General features: G+C 35.2%; 1 protein-coding gene across 1 annotated transcript in view; it reads right to left on the reverse strand.

Annotated features, from left to right (window-relative positions):
• Positions 1-14,747, reverse strand: part of MICU3 (mitochondrial calcium uptake family member 3) — a 101,943-nt gene that overhangs the window by 83,314 nt on the left and 3,882 nt on the right. The window lies entirely within an intron of this gene.

The following is a 14,747-nucleotide window of genomic DNA, read 5'->3' on the forward strand; positions in this document are numbered from 1 at the left end:
TTGTGTTCCCTCTCTCTCTGGCTGTCTCTTTCTCTGTCAAATAAATGGATAAAAATCTTAAAAAAAAAAAAGCACTAATAAAATATATGCAATCTTAAAAATAATTCAACTTTTCAGTTGTGGAAATTATTATTGAAAAGGATAAACAAATTTTAAAAATCATATAGTATTACTCAGTTTTGGCAGTTTATTCCCATTATGTTGACATTTTATTTTCGAAGAGAACTTAAATGTCCCTGAATTTAACATGAATGACAGCTGAAAAGGCATTATCTGGGACAAAGTCTATAAAACTGGTGTTTTAATTCATAAAATGGATTTAAAATATATATACAATAGAATATTACCCAGCCATAAGAAAGAATGAAATCTTGCCATTTGCAAATGGAGCTAGAGGTATAATGCAAAGTGAAATAAGTCAGAGAAAGACAAATACCATGTGATTTTATTCCCATGTGGAATTTAAGAAACAAACAAGCAAAAGGGGAAAAAAGGAGAGAGAGAGAAATCAAGAAATGGACTCTTAATTATAGAGAACAAACCAACCGATGGTTACCTGATGAGAGATGGGTGGGGGATGGGTAAAATAGGTGATATGGATTAAGGAGTGCACTTGCTGTGATAAGTACTGGGGGGTGATGTATGGAGTTGTTGAAGCACTATATTGTATACCTGAAACTAAGATAACACTATATGTTAATTAACTGGAATTAAAACAAAAACTTAAAAATTAAGTTTAGAGAGGATTAAAAAGATAGGAACAAGATTAATGCAACAAGTTATAATCAAATAAAATATCAGGAAGAATAAAGTGATTTTAAGATTAAACAACTGTTATAGCAGAAACGGACCTTACAAATTCAAATCAATCATCCCTACCTACGACATTTCATAGAATGATAACCCTGAAAGGTTAAATGACTCCATTACTGTTATAGATGGTGGCAGAGCCCTAAAACTGAACCTCTTTACACACCATATGTCATTTGAGATATAAACATTTTTAAAGGCATAGTTAATATGTACTCTCTACCTTCGTTCTCAAGGTTTTATATTTAGAGAATTTTATGTGGGGATTCAGTTTCATTATCTAAGGAAGTCTGAAGTATGCCCATCTATGAAGTTACCTACGAAGGAAGACAAAAAAGCTGATGCTCAAGGAAACAGATTAAGTTCTTCTCTATCTCCAAATACAGAACTATGTACATTTATTTGCAGGAACCATAGCAGGTTCATAAATTTGCAGCAGATTAAAGTATATATCTGGAAAGTAGCTCTGGGTCAGGTTCAAAGAGGTGGTGGTTGTAGAGATTAGGCCAATAAATTTCTCCCACCACAAGGAAACCTGTAAGGCCTGAGGTAGGAAAGCAGATTCTCCTTCAGGTTTCATCAATGCAGAAAGATTATTTTTGCAGACTGAAATTTACTTAGATTACCTGAGGACAATACAAAATCTACACATGTTATATACGATATACATACTTTCAATTAAAATTCCTATTTAAACTTGAGGAGTTATCAGTTCTTATAATGAGAATTAAAAAATTAAGAGTATAATAATGTTTGAAGGAGTTGGTGGTACAAAAATATATGAATTATATTAATGAAGTCATTAATTCTTCTTCCTAGGCATACAGCTAGAATACATCTCCCAGTATCTCCGGCACTTAGATGTGGCCATATGACTTGGTTTAGAAAATGTAATATGAATGGCAGTGATGCCTGCCACTTCCAGGCCTGGCCATAAAAACTTCCCACAAGAATTCCTCTATGCTCCACCACCCGTTTTTGGCTAACATGTATGGTGACACCCTGAGTAACCGTGGAAGCCACTTGTTGAAGATGGCAGAGTCACCATCACTCTAGATGCCTGAATGACAGCACGGAGGGGAGCGACATGCAGGAGTCTTCCTATCAACCCATACACAACCCTAGAATTATTACATAAACAAAAAGTAAGCTTTTATCAAGTTAATCCACTGAAACTTGAGGGTCAACTTGTTAGGACAAACTAGACTACCCTAATAAAATCCTATTTGAATCTAATTCTGTATATTAAATTGACCCTAAATCTTGGAAATGATCTGAATGTCTTGACAAGAAGCAGAAAATGAAAGCTTGCAATTAGACAATCTGGTGTTTCTTTTTTCTTTCTTTTTTTTTTTTTTTAAAGATTTCATTTATTTATTTGAGAGAGAGAAAGAGACAGCACACAAGTGGGGGGAAGGGCAGAGGGAAAGGGAGAGTGAGATCTCAAGCAGACTCCACCCTGAGCACAAAGACCGACACAGGGCTTGATACCATGACCCTGAGATCATGACTTGAGCTGAAATCAAGAGTCAGGTGCTTAACCAACTGAAGCACCTAGGTGCGCCAACAATCTGGTATTTCTGGAGAAGAGTACATTGTAGGACTATGATATATTCTAAAAATTAAGGAGAAGCTATCCAAGGATTTTATGTGGCCAAGGGTGGAACGTTTACTTTTTTCAGAATCTTCCTTCATCAAAAATACCGGTTTTAAACATACTCCCAAGTTTAGCATTCTTGTAGAACTAAATAAATGTGGTCAGCTGTCTTTCATCAATTTTATTTTTTAATTTATTTTAATATTTTTGTCACTGAGATGATGAAGACACTCTGCTCTTCTCCGCTACCAACTTCACTTACGCACTAATATCTGCCAAATAAATTCTGCATCACTGATGCTGATGGAGGTAGATGCACCCTGGTTATATCGCTTACCCACCTTGCCAATGGCAACTTGTAGGCATTGCTACTCACTTTTAAAGAGGACTTTAAAACATAACTCATGGTTTTCCTCATCACCCCAAATCAGAGAGAACCTCAACATTCAATGTTCGCCCATCTAATAACTTAGCCTCAAAACTCTCTGACTTTCCAACTTCAAAATTCAAGGACAAACTTCCATCACCACACTACATTCTCACCTAGAACTGCTCCATCTCTTAAACTACTGGGCACTGCTAGAGAAAAATCATGGACTCCAAACTCCTTTCTCTAGTTTTGCAGGAACATACCTTTATTCCTATGTAACTAGAAGTGAGGGAGAGATAAAGGCAAATTTAGTTCTGAGAAAGTAATAAACTGAGCAAATTAACTTCTGATAGATCATTTTCTCTGTCAAAATGGAGGTCATTTGCTTGAGACAGAATGAAGTGAGGTGTGCTGCAGGTAGACTGAAACACATTTGGAAGAAGCTGTTGTAGGATTGAAAATGGAGGTATCCGGGACATCTAAAAAGACTCTTAAACATGTCTCCTTGTCACAGGTTTCTGTTCCCCAAGAGTCTATACCTAGATAGAATTTCTGAATTATTAGTAATGTGAATCTTCAATTTACTGTATCACGTCAACCTCTTTTCCGAAGGTTTGTACTCCTACCAACAGAGCAGGAGAATTTTTGTTGCCACAAGTTATTGTCAATTTTCTTTTAATTGTACCAATCTGATTGGTAAGAAATGGTGCCTCATTAGGGTTATAATTGTATTTCCTCTTATTAGTGATGTTGGATCATCTTTTCATGTGTTTGGTCTTCTGAGTATCTTTCTCTTGAACGGCCTGTTTAAACCCCTGTCCATTTTTCTACTGTGTTGTCTTTTTTAAAAAATGATTTGCAGGGCTCAGTCGGTTAAGCATCTGCCTTCAGCTCAGGTCATGATGCCAGGGTGCCAGAATAAAGTCCCACATTGGGCTCCCTGCTCAGCGGGGAATCTGTTCCTCCCTCTCCCTCTCTCCCTCCCCTGGCTCGTGCTCTCTCTCACTCACACTCTCGCAAATAAATAAATAAATAAAATCTTAAAAAAAATTAAAATTGATTTGCAGATCACTGCTATTTATTCTGGATATTCTTTGCAAGTGCTATGTATTATAAGTATCTTCTGCCAGTCCAAGACTTCTATTTTATTAGGTATTTGTGTTTTAATGAAGTGAAATGTAGCAGTATTTTCTATTCTAGATTGTGCTGTTTATTTTGTTTTGAAAATCCTCCCCCACCTAGGGACAAAATTTTTATCTTCATATATATTCCTCTAAATATCTTGAAGTTTTGTTTTGTTTTATTTAGGACTCTAATCCACCTTGATTGTAATGGCATGAGGTAGACATCTAATTTTATTTTTATTTCCCACATAGAACACTTTACCTTTAATCAAGCCTTATTGTCTTGAATATCATTGTTGTTCAATATTTGGGGACCACCTTGTTTTAGCTCCTTTCAACATAGTAATAATTACTATTTTTGTTGTACTATGTAGTCAATGTCTAAGAATTACTTCATTTTCTTACCAATTTTTTTTATTTACCATTCCTTCTCGAATTTTACCCTTCATTTTATGTTCACCATTCCTCATATCCATTTTTTAGTAGTTCTTTCAATGATGATCTGAAGCGGTACCAATCTCATAAAAACGAATTTATTTTATTCTCGTTACTAAATGACAATTTACCTAGTACGGAAATCTAAGATGGCAATTATTTTCTATCAGCATTTTGAAGACATATTATACCGTCTTCTGGCTTCTACCCATTGTCACAAATTATTCTTTAATCAGGCCAACTACTATCCCTTTGTACAAATCTGTCCTGCTTCTCTTTATCTTTGATTATACAGTTTTACTACAATCTGACTAACTACAGATTTATTATTATTTATCCCACCCAAGACAGTTTATGCTTCCTAAATCTGGGGACTAACATCCTTCTGAAATTGTTCAACCATTTCTCTTAGAATATTGCCTCTCTCATTCCTTTAGTCTGTATCCCCTGATAGACAAATTTTAGACACATTTTATTTTTCATATCTATTAAATTCTCCTTAATATTAACCATCTCTTTACAGGTGTTACATTCTGTGTAGTTTCTTCAAAATTATCTTCCAGATTACTAATTGCCTCTTCAATTACATCTTATATGTTGCCTTACCTATCTAGCCTTCAAGAACTATATTTTATATGTCTAGAAATTCTTTGATTATTTTTCATACTGATTTTTCATTATCTTTAATCATTTTGCATACACTTAACTTGCAGATTCAACCAAATTATCCTATTTTTTAATTGTTAGGAATCCACTCGGTTTCTTTTTAAATAAAACTTCATATATTTTGTACTTTTGGATTATGAGCTTACCCTCTTCTAGACCTTTTCTGTAGGAATTACATATGGCCAGTGTTCATGGTATTTCCCTCCAAAAAAGTTTTATATTTCTTTCTGTCAGTGACATCAGCTTTTTCTCTGTTTGGGTAACAGAAGTTCTAAATATGAACCCATATGAGGTAGTGAGGGACCATGTTTATATATTCTCAGAAGATTTTTTTTCCCACTTGGAGTCCAGGCAGACATCTTCAGGTTTCCCTATCATCACACTAGGAGAATGACTTTTTCTAGTTGTTCTTTTGAAGAAGGCTCTGGGTGTCTCAATTTCAACTTCCCAAGATCTTGTTTCCATCCCTAAACAGGTATTACAATCCAAGTGCCTACAATTCTATGAATAATAATCCATGGCTTGCCCAAGTAAGCCACAGCTCACACTGTTCTAGTTATTAGTTTCCTCTTTATTTCTGCCCCCTGGTAATTTCCCTTAATTTCTTATGAGTACAGTACGGTATTTAAAAGGATGTTTAAAATATTTTTATGAGAGATTATGTAGTATGCTATATTGTTAGAACCAGAAGTCTAAACCATTTGTTTTATTAAATGGGCATTCCATAATTTACCCATGAGCATTTTCATTTCATTAAAAAAAAAAGAGCCATTTTCCTAATACAACATACTTCACACCTAAGAAAAACGGATAGATACCTATTACCCATTCTCTAGTTTTTCCTTAGAAAGAAAACTCTGATGTTTAGCTAGGCACAACAGCGCACAAAATAAAGGTTACATTCATCAGGCCTTGTTGTGGGTAGACAGTTACATAAGCTAAGTAAAAATGCTATTTTGACTAAATTCTGGCTGGGAAAAATGTAAATGCAAGTGCTTTTTGAGATTTCCTGAAAGGCCAATTAAAAGGCACTGACTCTGCTATTCAGGGCCCAGGTAAGTAAAGCCTAAGTGCCTCATTTCTCCTGATCCCAAGCCATCAGCTCCTTATGGCACCTTGCTTTTGCTTATTTCAACCAATGTTATTTCCATAATCTCTTTAATCCCTGAGTTTAAAGTTGTTGTAGAGGGCATTCATAAGTAGAAATGGGCAAGCAGATCACTGTAGAGGGAGGAAGAGAGGGAAAGGAAAGGGAGGAAGCTCTATCTTTTCCCAAGCTAAACAACTACATGAAGAACACAGTCACTTTTGGATTAGGATGTAGTGCTGTGAGTGACTCAGTAGGATACCACGGTGCCTTCACAGATTTTTCTAGGTTAGGTACTTCTGACCCCTCTGTCTGCCAAAACCCTGATCCCTAGTGCTAGTACCAAAGGACTTAAACTCAGTCCCTAGGCAGCCACTCTGCTCTCCCACAATTAAGAAAGCACAGCTGCAGATACTTGAATTTTACAGTACATGTAAGAATGCCACTTTCTCAAAAAAGAAAAAAAGAAAAAAAAAAAAAACACCAGGATGGTACTTTCTCTGTAGAATCTAAGAAACCTTCCTTAATAAAACATACCACCGAAATATGAAATAGACATGTTTCTAGAACTTCTCTATCAGCCTATAATCAAATATTATACCCTCGGGTACCTGAGTAACTTCTGTTCTTATTTATCAGATAATCCCTCTGTGCTTCACTTCTCCCTTCCAATTTTCACCATTCTACTGAAGATCAATGTGCAAGCCAATCTCTGGCTTTAGCCATGCTCTGAATTCTGTCGAGCAAAGGATATGGGTAAAACACCAAAGACACAAAGTGCTACTCTCCTATAATTTGTCAGCAAATGGCAGGAACCTTGGTAAGTTTGCCTGCTTGCCTGCAGTTTTACAAAAATTTTAAAATAACTACTATAATAATTCAGGATAAGTTCTAGATTTTAATTATTTGGTGATACATAAGAAATATTTTTGATAATTAAATATTTAGTTCATAATAGCACCCAGTATTTGTGCTTCTAATAAAATTTAGAACATTAAATCAAAGTACAAATTATAGACCTTAATCTTACTCCTCAAATAGGATGTATTCACTATGATTAAATCTGTGTTATAAACCACTTGAATCACAATTCTTATCTGACTTTCGTGATACTCAAGTAATCACCAGGGCTGGCCGATCAGAAGAGAACAGGACAGGCATATGTGATAAGACATGTACAAAGTACGGGACCAAAAGGTTACTAAGACTGGATTCTTTACTAGGAGGACATAAAATCCTAATATGATCCACTTATTTGGATAGGAATCAGTAAGGAGAAAGCCATATGGCAACAAAAGTTCGAGTTACGCTGACCTCCTTTCACCACAAACCCTAGTCCAAAAGCTGCCTATGATTGCCCATAGGACTCCATCATTAAGTTTGACGGTAGTAACAGCTTCAAAACCTGCCTGAATCTCTTGGGGAGGATAAATGAATGTGCTTGTATACGTATAGAGAATTACAAGTCACCTTCCATCTTTAGAGTAGTAAGAATAAAATTAAAATATAGTTGACCCTTGAAAAGTACGGGAGTTAGGGTACCAAACACTGTGCAGTTGAAAATCCATGTATAACTTTTAATTACCACAAAACTTAACTATCAATTGCCTCCTGTTAACAGAAAGCCCTACCAATAACCTGCAAGTCAATTAACAATTATTCTATATGGTATAGGTATTATATACTGGATTCTTAACAATAAAGTAAGCTAAAGAAAAGATAATGTTTTAAGAAAACCATAAGGAAGAGAAAATGCATTTACAGTACTGTATTTATGGGAAAAGATCTGCGTATAAGCGGACCTGCACAGTGCAAACCCTTGTTGTTCAAGGGTCAACTGCAGTTTATTATTATATTCCTATTTGAATATAACTAATTTTAACAGGTTGGAGCTAGCTTAAATTGGATGTAACCTATGTGCACCTTTCTGACCCGATGTGAAACTGGTTAGGAAAAATTCATTTTGAATTGTTCTAAGCAATTGACTAATCCATTATATCTCTTCCAGAGAAAGAGATAATCCAAATATCTCAGTTAGTCAATATTTACATATCAATTAGATAGATATAATTCTTATCAAAAAGCAGAAAAAATGGAATTATTTGAAATTCTTTTATATACCCTTTCTGTAGTCTAAATTCTGGAGCTGGAGTATTAAATGAATAAAAGGTATCTTAGTGAATGGGGGAAAAGCAAAAAACTTGGATTCTACTTTCCCAATTTGGAAAAATAACTCTTCGATGAACAAACACTTACTATGCGAATCAATTAAATGATACAGCACTAAATTTACACATTTTATTTTGCTTATATAATCTATCAGTATGTCAAAACATAAAGGAGTAAAGGGTCACTTAAAAAGGAAGATGAAAAACATATCTAGAAAATCCTGTTTAGTACACAAATGACTAGGCATTTTCCTTAATGTTAGATAGATAATACCATAAATAAACCTTGTTTGATTTTTTTAGACACACTTTTCTCCAACACAAGAATGTTTACACTAAACAAAGTTACTCAAATTCTTAGTGTTTAGTACAACAATTACAGGAGATCAGTGAGAACTAACAATCTCCATTTAAACTTTCCCATCAAGTTTAAATAAAAGAATAAAATCTCTGGCATAGTATAAGTTTGGTACATTTCCTATGGAAGTTAAATATTACATAATGGGTAAAAAAAGTACTCATTAGATCATATTACTAAGGTTTATACATCTTAAAAAGTGGAGTAAGATGAACAAGAATTAAATAGCAAAAGCTGTGACCATGTAGAAGTATACATTGAAAAAGTCTACATTTCATGAGCAAGTTAAAAAAGATTTCATGGTTTTCTAGTTTATTTGTGTGTGTGTGTGTGTGTGTGTGTGTGTGTGTGTGTGTGTGTTTCTTAATGGCTATTTCAATCTACCACTCTCCAAATCTCTATCATGGTTACTCTACAAATCTCAATTATCTTGCTCTCAAATGATGACATCGCCTTCTATTTCACAGTGAAAATAGAAATCATCAGGCAAGAAATCCTTCAACCACTTGCCACTAAAAATGTATAATCTTTGTGTCCTCCCGTCCCTTCTTCCTGTTACACTGGAAATGGCATTGTCCCTATTACCTAAGATTAAATTCTTTCCTTGTGCTTTAACTTTCATTTCCCATCTATACCTTGGTTCTTGGCAAATCAATTATCCTCTCTCCCTCCTTTGGTTTAGTGTTCCTCTTCTTTCCTTCAACATTTAAACATATTTAAGGATCCTCCATCTTAAAAAAAAAAAAAAATCAATTCTATGTTCCTTAAGCTACTGCCCTCACTTCTCCCCTCCATGGCCAAATTTCTAAAAGTGCTGTCAACACTTACCTCATCTTGTTCACATCACCTTTTCTTTACCTTTAGTCTCAGCTTCTCCAACTATAATTTGATTTTCACCTCCAAGATCTCACCAAGATCATCCATGATCTCCTTATTGCTAAATTCAGTGAACACTTTCCATTGCTCATCTCAAATGAACTCCTCTGGTAGCGCTCACTGAAAGTGACTACAATACTTCTTGTCTGAAGTACTACCTTTTGGTGGCTTCCATGACTCTCCTGGCTTTACCAGTCTAGGCATTACTTCTCAGCTTTTTGCAGGGTCCCATTTTTCTGACAGTTTGTAAATCACTGATGCTCACCAGGACTCTTTCCTTAGGTGATTTTCTCTTCATGTTCTATATATTATGATCAATGTCACCCATTCTTATGACTTTCAACGCTTGGTGATTTCCAAATCTATTGCTATAGCACAGATTTCTCTCCTAAGCTTCTGACCTATGTATCCAACTGGAAGTTTCCCTTTGGCTGTCCAGAAAACACCTTGATCCACTGTACAAATTAAAAACGTCATTCATGCACACTCCCCCCAAGTTTTTTTTCTCCTGAGGGAGAATACCTTGTGATACCTTGTGAACTGCTGCACAATCCACCCAGTGCCCAAGACAAAAACATCTGAATATCATCCCAGATTCTTCCATCTCTCTCATCCCTAAAATCTAGTCAACTACCAATCCTGTTGATCCTACCTCTTGAATCTCTCTCCAGTGCCACAACTTCTCATTGCTTCACTGCTATTTCCCTAGTAAAGTTATAACCATTTCTTGTCTAAATAAATATTATGGGTAAAAACTGTTTGACATGTATTTTTTAAATTAAGGAATATAGAGAATCATACCCTCTAACATTCTCATCTAAGAAGTAACAGCATCTTACCTGGCCTCCTCCTTTTCAGCATTGCATCCCTCCTTCTACCTTCCCTATCCAGTCAGAGTGATATTTCTAAAATGCAAATTTGATTATATCATCCTCATGCCTAAAAACCTGTCAATGCCTCCCTATTACTCTTAATGTAAAGTTCAAATTCCTTGATAAACCTTAGAAGGTCTTGTACTATCTGCCTCCTGATTACTTTCTAGCCTAAAGTTTGTCTGATCACTCCTGCCTCAAATTCTCTGCTATCCATCCACACCGATCTTTCAATTCTGGAAACACGCTACTCTCGTTCTCACACATGTTATTTTCTCTTGGAACACATTTCTTCACCCACTTTGCCTCCCTGTTTCCCTAATAATTCCTACCTATTCTTTAAATCTCAATTTAGACATTACTTCCCCCAGGAAGCCACACTTAATGTCCCAAGCCTGGGTTTTATGTCCTTCCTGCATGATCCCATAGTATACTCTATTTTCCCCATCACATCACTTTAGCATATTGCATTAGAATTATTCTGTATCCTCACCAAACTGTAAGCTACAAAAGAACATGAATTTTACTTCATCCACTACTAATGTGCACAGAATGTAGTATCTACTACACTTCAATAAACATTCCTTGAATAAAGTATTTGAATGGATGAATGGAAAGATGGATAAATTGTTTCTAAATGGGACATGAGATGGAAATCTTGATTTTGCTTAATACATGAATCATAAAAAATATTAATCATTTGGATATAATCATGGATAGATAAATGATCTTCCCTAGTACTTTTCCAGGACCAGGAAAGGTAATACTCTTTAGCACATTATGTATAGTATTTAAAGAGAAAGAAGTGGAGGGGGAAGAGATCAAAGGAGCCATTTCGTGACAGAACTGCTATGTTGATAGCAACTAAGAAACTTTTGAAAACTGGTATGGGAATCTAGTATGCAACAGTTTAGATACATAATTTTACATGAGCAACTGCCTCAAAGTAAAACCATTAAATTATTTAATACTAAAAGACTAAGGACTCTGAAGAGAATAAATCTGTGGTCTTTTCATATATTTAGAGAGAGAGAAGAAAACAAAAATGTATACATGCTGTATCTACAATCTAATGAAACTGAAATTAGTTACTAAATTCACATCTACCATTAATGCTATGACTCAGTGTCCAAACATTAATCCTCACAGATAACACAAAGAGGTAATACACCCATTATTTTACCTTGCATTAATTTTCTAATCTCTAAAGTCAAATGCAAATTTGCATGGATGAGGTGATTTTGTGAAAGCAAGCTTTTTAAAGAACTGCAATAATAAAACATTGTAACTTATTTCAGAATTTAGAATCTTTTCATTCAGTCATTAAACAAGAATTTATTAAAATCTTAATGAGCTACAAAATTTATGTGCTATATGGAGGATGAATGAAACCTCCCTCAAAGAAGCTTCAAAAATTTAGGGTTAATATAATTGTTTTAATAATCTCAAAGATCTTCTTTAATCTTTAGGTAGAAAATGGCATCCATTTCTCAAAAATTATTAAAGATAAATTATATATTCAATCAATAAGAGGGAAGCTACATTTTACTTTACTTAGTATTCATAAACAGTCCAGCCCCACATTATATAAACAGAATTACATGTCAGAATGTGAGAATCAACCAGGAAGTCACATTAAACCCAAATACTATTTACCTGAATTCCAATTCAAAATACAACTCGATGTTTTTATTATATTTTTTTAATGTGGAGATTATATAGATCAAGGAAAAAAACCTGTATACACCTTCTTTCAAACTGATTGCTGTGCATTATTTGACAATTTCCAAGTCTTAGAAGAGAATTACAGATGAGAATTTTTTAATTTAAGTTCGAAGTCATGACAGTTTCATTTCCTGATTCCCAAGGTGGATCTGAATAAAAAGACATCCGTAAAATGTTGTAACTATCTTTCACGGCAACCCAAATAAAAAGTACATGCACTTCTATAACTCCTGGCTTGGTATAACCAGAAAGAGGACATATGTTTTTCCAAATTCATTCAAATTTTATTCTGTGATTTACTTAGGAAAAAAAATCTACACTCAAATCATTGTATGTGAATCTAAAACACGGTCAGGCCTCTAGAAGAAATGTGCATAGCATCTGGTGGGTTTGCCATGGGGTGACTCAGAAAACAAAAAGGGGATCTCCCACCTAGTTTAGCCTCCTATACAATAGTGTTACTCTACAAAGAATTCACCTATCCTCAGCTTTACATCTATGCGGCTTCCCTCACTCTACAAAAAGTTGGGAATCTTCATTTACACATTGGACAAATTCTTCAATATTCTGGGAAAGAATAAGCATAACTTCCTGTCTGAAAATGTGCTGCCTTAAAAAGAGGTTGGAAACATACAAAGTGAAAGGAATAAAAAATGCATGATTATTGGCAATTATTATAGAACTATACCAAAGAGATAGAAATATTGTTCTCTTTTCCACTTGAAAGTAAAACTATATGCAAGTCATAAAACAGATGTGTTCTGTGAAATAAGTAAAATATGGATTAAAGTGTATTAAGCAACCTAAATTTTTTTATTTTGAACCTGAAACAAAAAGGTACTTCAAGAGTAAAATTTTTTCCGCTAATAAAAATAATGTTTTAAGGCTAAAATTGTAGAGTTCTAAACAGAATCTTGTCACCATCTCTTTACAATATTAGTAAAGTTCAAGGCCATGTCTACTGAAAAATTTTGGCAAGCCAAATTTGCACTATTAAAATAAATACAGTGTCACGTGACTGGTCTCCCAAAGCCTGGAATTTTGACCTTGACCAAAGTCTTCTGAATTCTAATGCTATAAATAACCAGCATTTAGCTGAACAAAATATTAAACTATTAATTCTCACAGAATGTGGTTGTGCCTTTTCAATGCACATGTCCCATGCAAATGTTTAGCATGGGCTTATTCATTTGACAAATATTTATTGTGTGTCTACTAGGTCTAGGCCCTATATCAAGCAATGAAGATATAAAGAAGACCACGACCAACACAACACCTCTCTTTAGAGGGCTAAAAAAAGAGAGAAGACAACAAATAATTGCAAAAACTCATCACTTAGGACTATAGGATAAGCAGGGGCATTTTAATATCTATAGAGTACGGGAAAGCCTCCTGGAAGAAGTTGAGAGGCAATGTCTTAAAAACAAAAATCTTCAAGACTATGGTAATAGAACTGTATATCTATAAGTTACAGCTATTTATGCCTATCAGTTAAATTCTATATTATCATAACATGAACAGGTTAATTTATTGCTAGGCTTATGTTTAGCATTAACATGCTGCTTAAAAGAGGTTTTATAAATCAAAGATTCTTATAGTTTAAACCACAAAAAGGGGGCGCCTGGGTGGCACAGCGGTTAAGCATCTGCCTTCGGCTCAGGGCGTGATCCCGGCATTCCGGGATCGAGTCCCACATCAGGCTCCTCCGCTATGAGCCTGCTTCTTCCTCTCCCACTCCCCCTGCTTGTATTCCCTCTCTCGCTGGCTGTCACTATCTCTTCAAATAAATAAATAAAATCTTAAAAAAAAAAAACCCACAAAAGGAATAATTTCTACCACTTCAGGAAAATCAAATGAACACAATCAGTAAATATTTCTGAAAAAACGGCAGACTGACCTCATGAGTTTCTTTCAACGTCTTCCTCTCTAAACCACATTAAAATCACAATAAAAGAAATTTTTTAAAAGATAGAAACATATAAGAACTAAGAAAGAAAAAAGGAAAAGAGACTAAAACAATCAAGAGAATTCATCAAATTTTTATAAAATGGAGGAGATGGAGGAATGATAATTAACCTGGCGGGGGTGGGAGGCAGGGGCAAAACCTGAGTATTGAGGAGGAGGAGACCAAATGGAAGTGAGCTGACTGGAGACACAAAACCCAGAAAGGATAAGACTTTGGGAATTACAAGTTGTGAAGTCAGAGTAAGTGATGGGGCTGAAAATAGAGCATTAGGTAACAATATGTAAGAACATCATTGGATACTTCCCCAACACACAGGCTCTCACATACAGGTATACATGCACCTGCATCTAGGTTACAGCTCCTCCAACCTCTCCTATTCTTTGGAGACACTTAATGACACCAGAGAAAAGGACTTATAAAACACTGACATTTGGGGATGCCTGGGTAGCTCAACTGGTTAAGCATCTGACTCTTCATTTCAGCTCAGGTCATGATCTCAGGGTTTTGAGATTGAGCCCCGCGTGGGACTCCACACTGGGGCTCCACACTGGGTGCGAAGGCTGCTTAAGATTTTCCCCCTCCCTCTCTAAAACAATACAAACAAAACAAAAACAAAAAAAGTGACATTTGGATGCCACTCTATTAAAAAGCCCAGATCACCAAACGAAAAGCCATTCTCATGTACAAATAGCT

The sequence above is a fragment of the Ursus maritimus genome, unplaced genomic scaffold (genome assembly GCF_017311325.1).
Source record: "Ursus maritimus isolate PB19 unplaced genomic scaffold, ASM1731132v1 scaffold_28, whole genome shotgun sequence".
Lineage (NCBI taxonomy): Eukaryota > Metazoa > Chordata > Mammalia > Carnivora > Ursidae > Ursus > Ursus maritimus.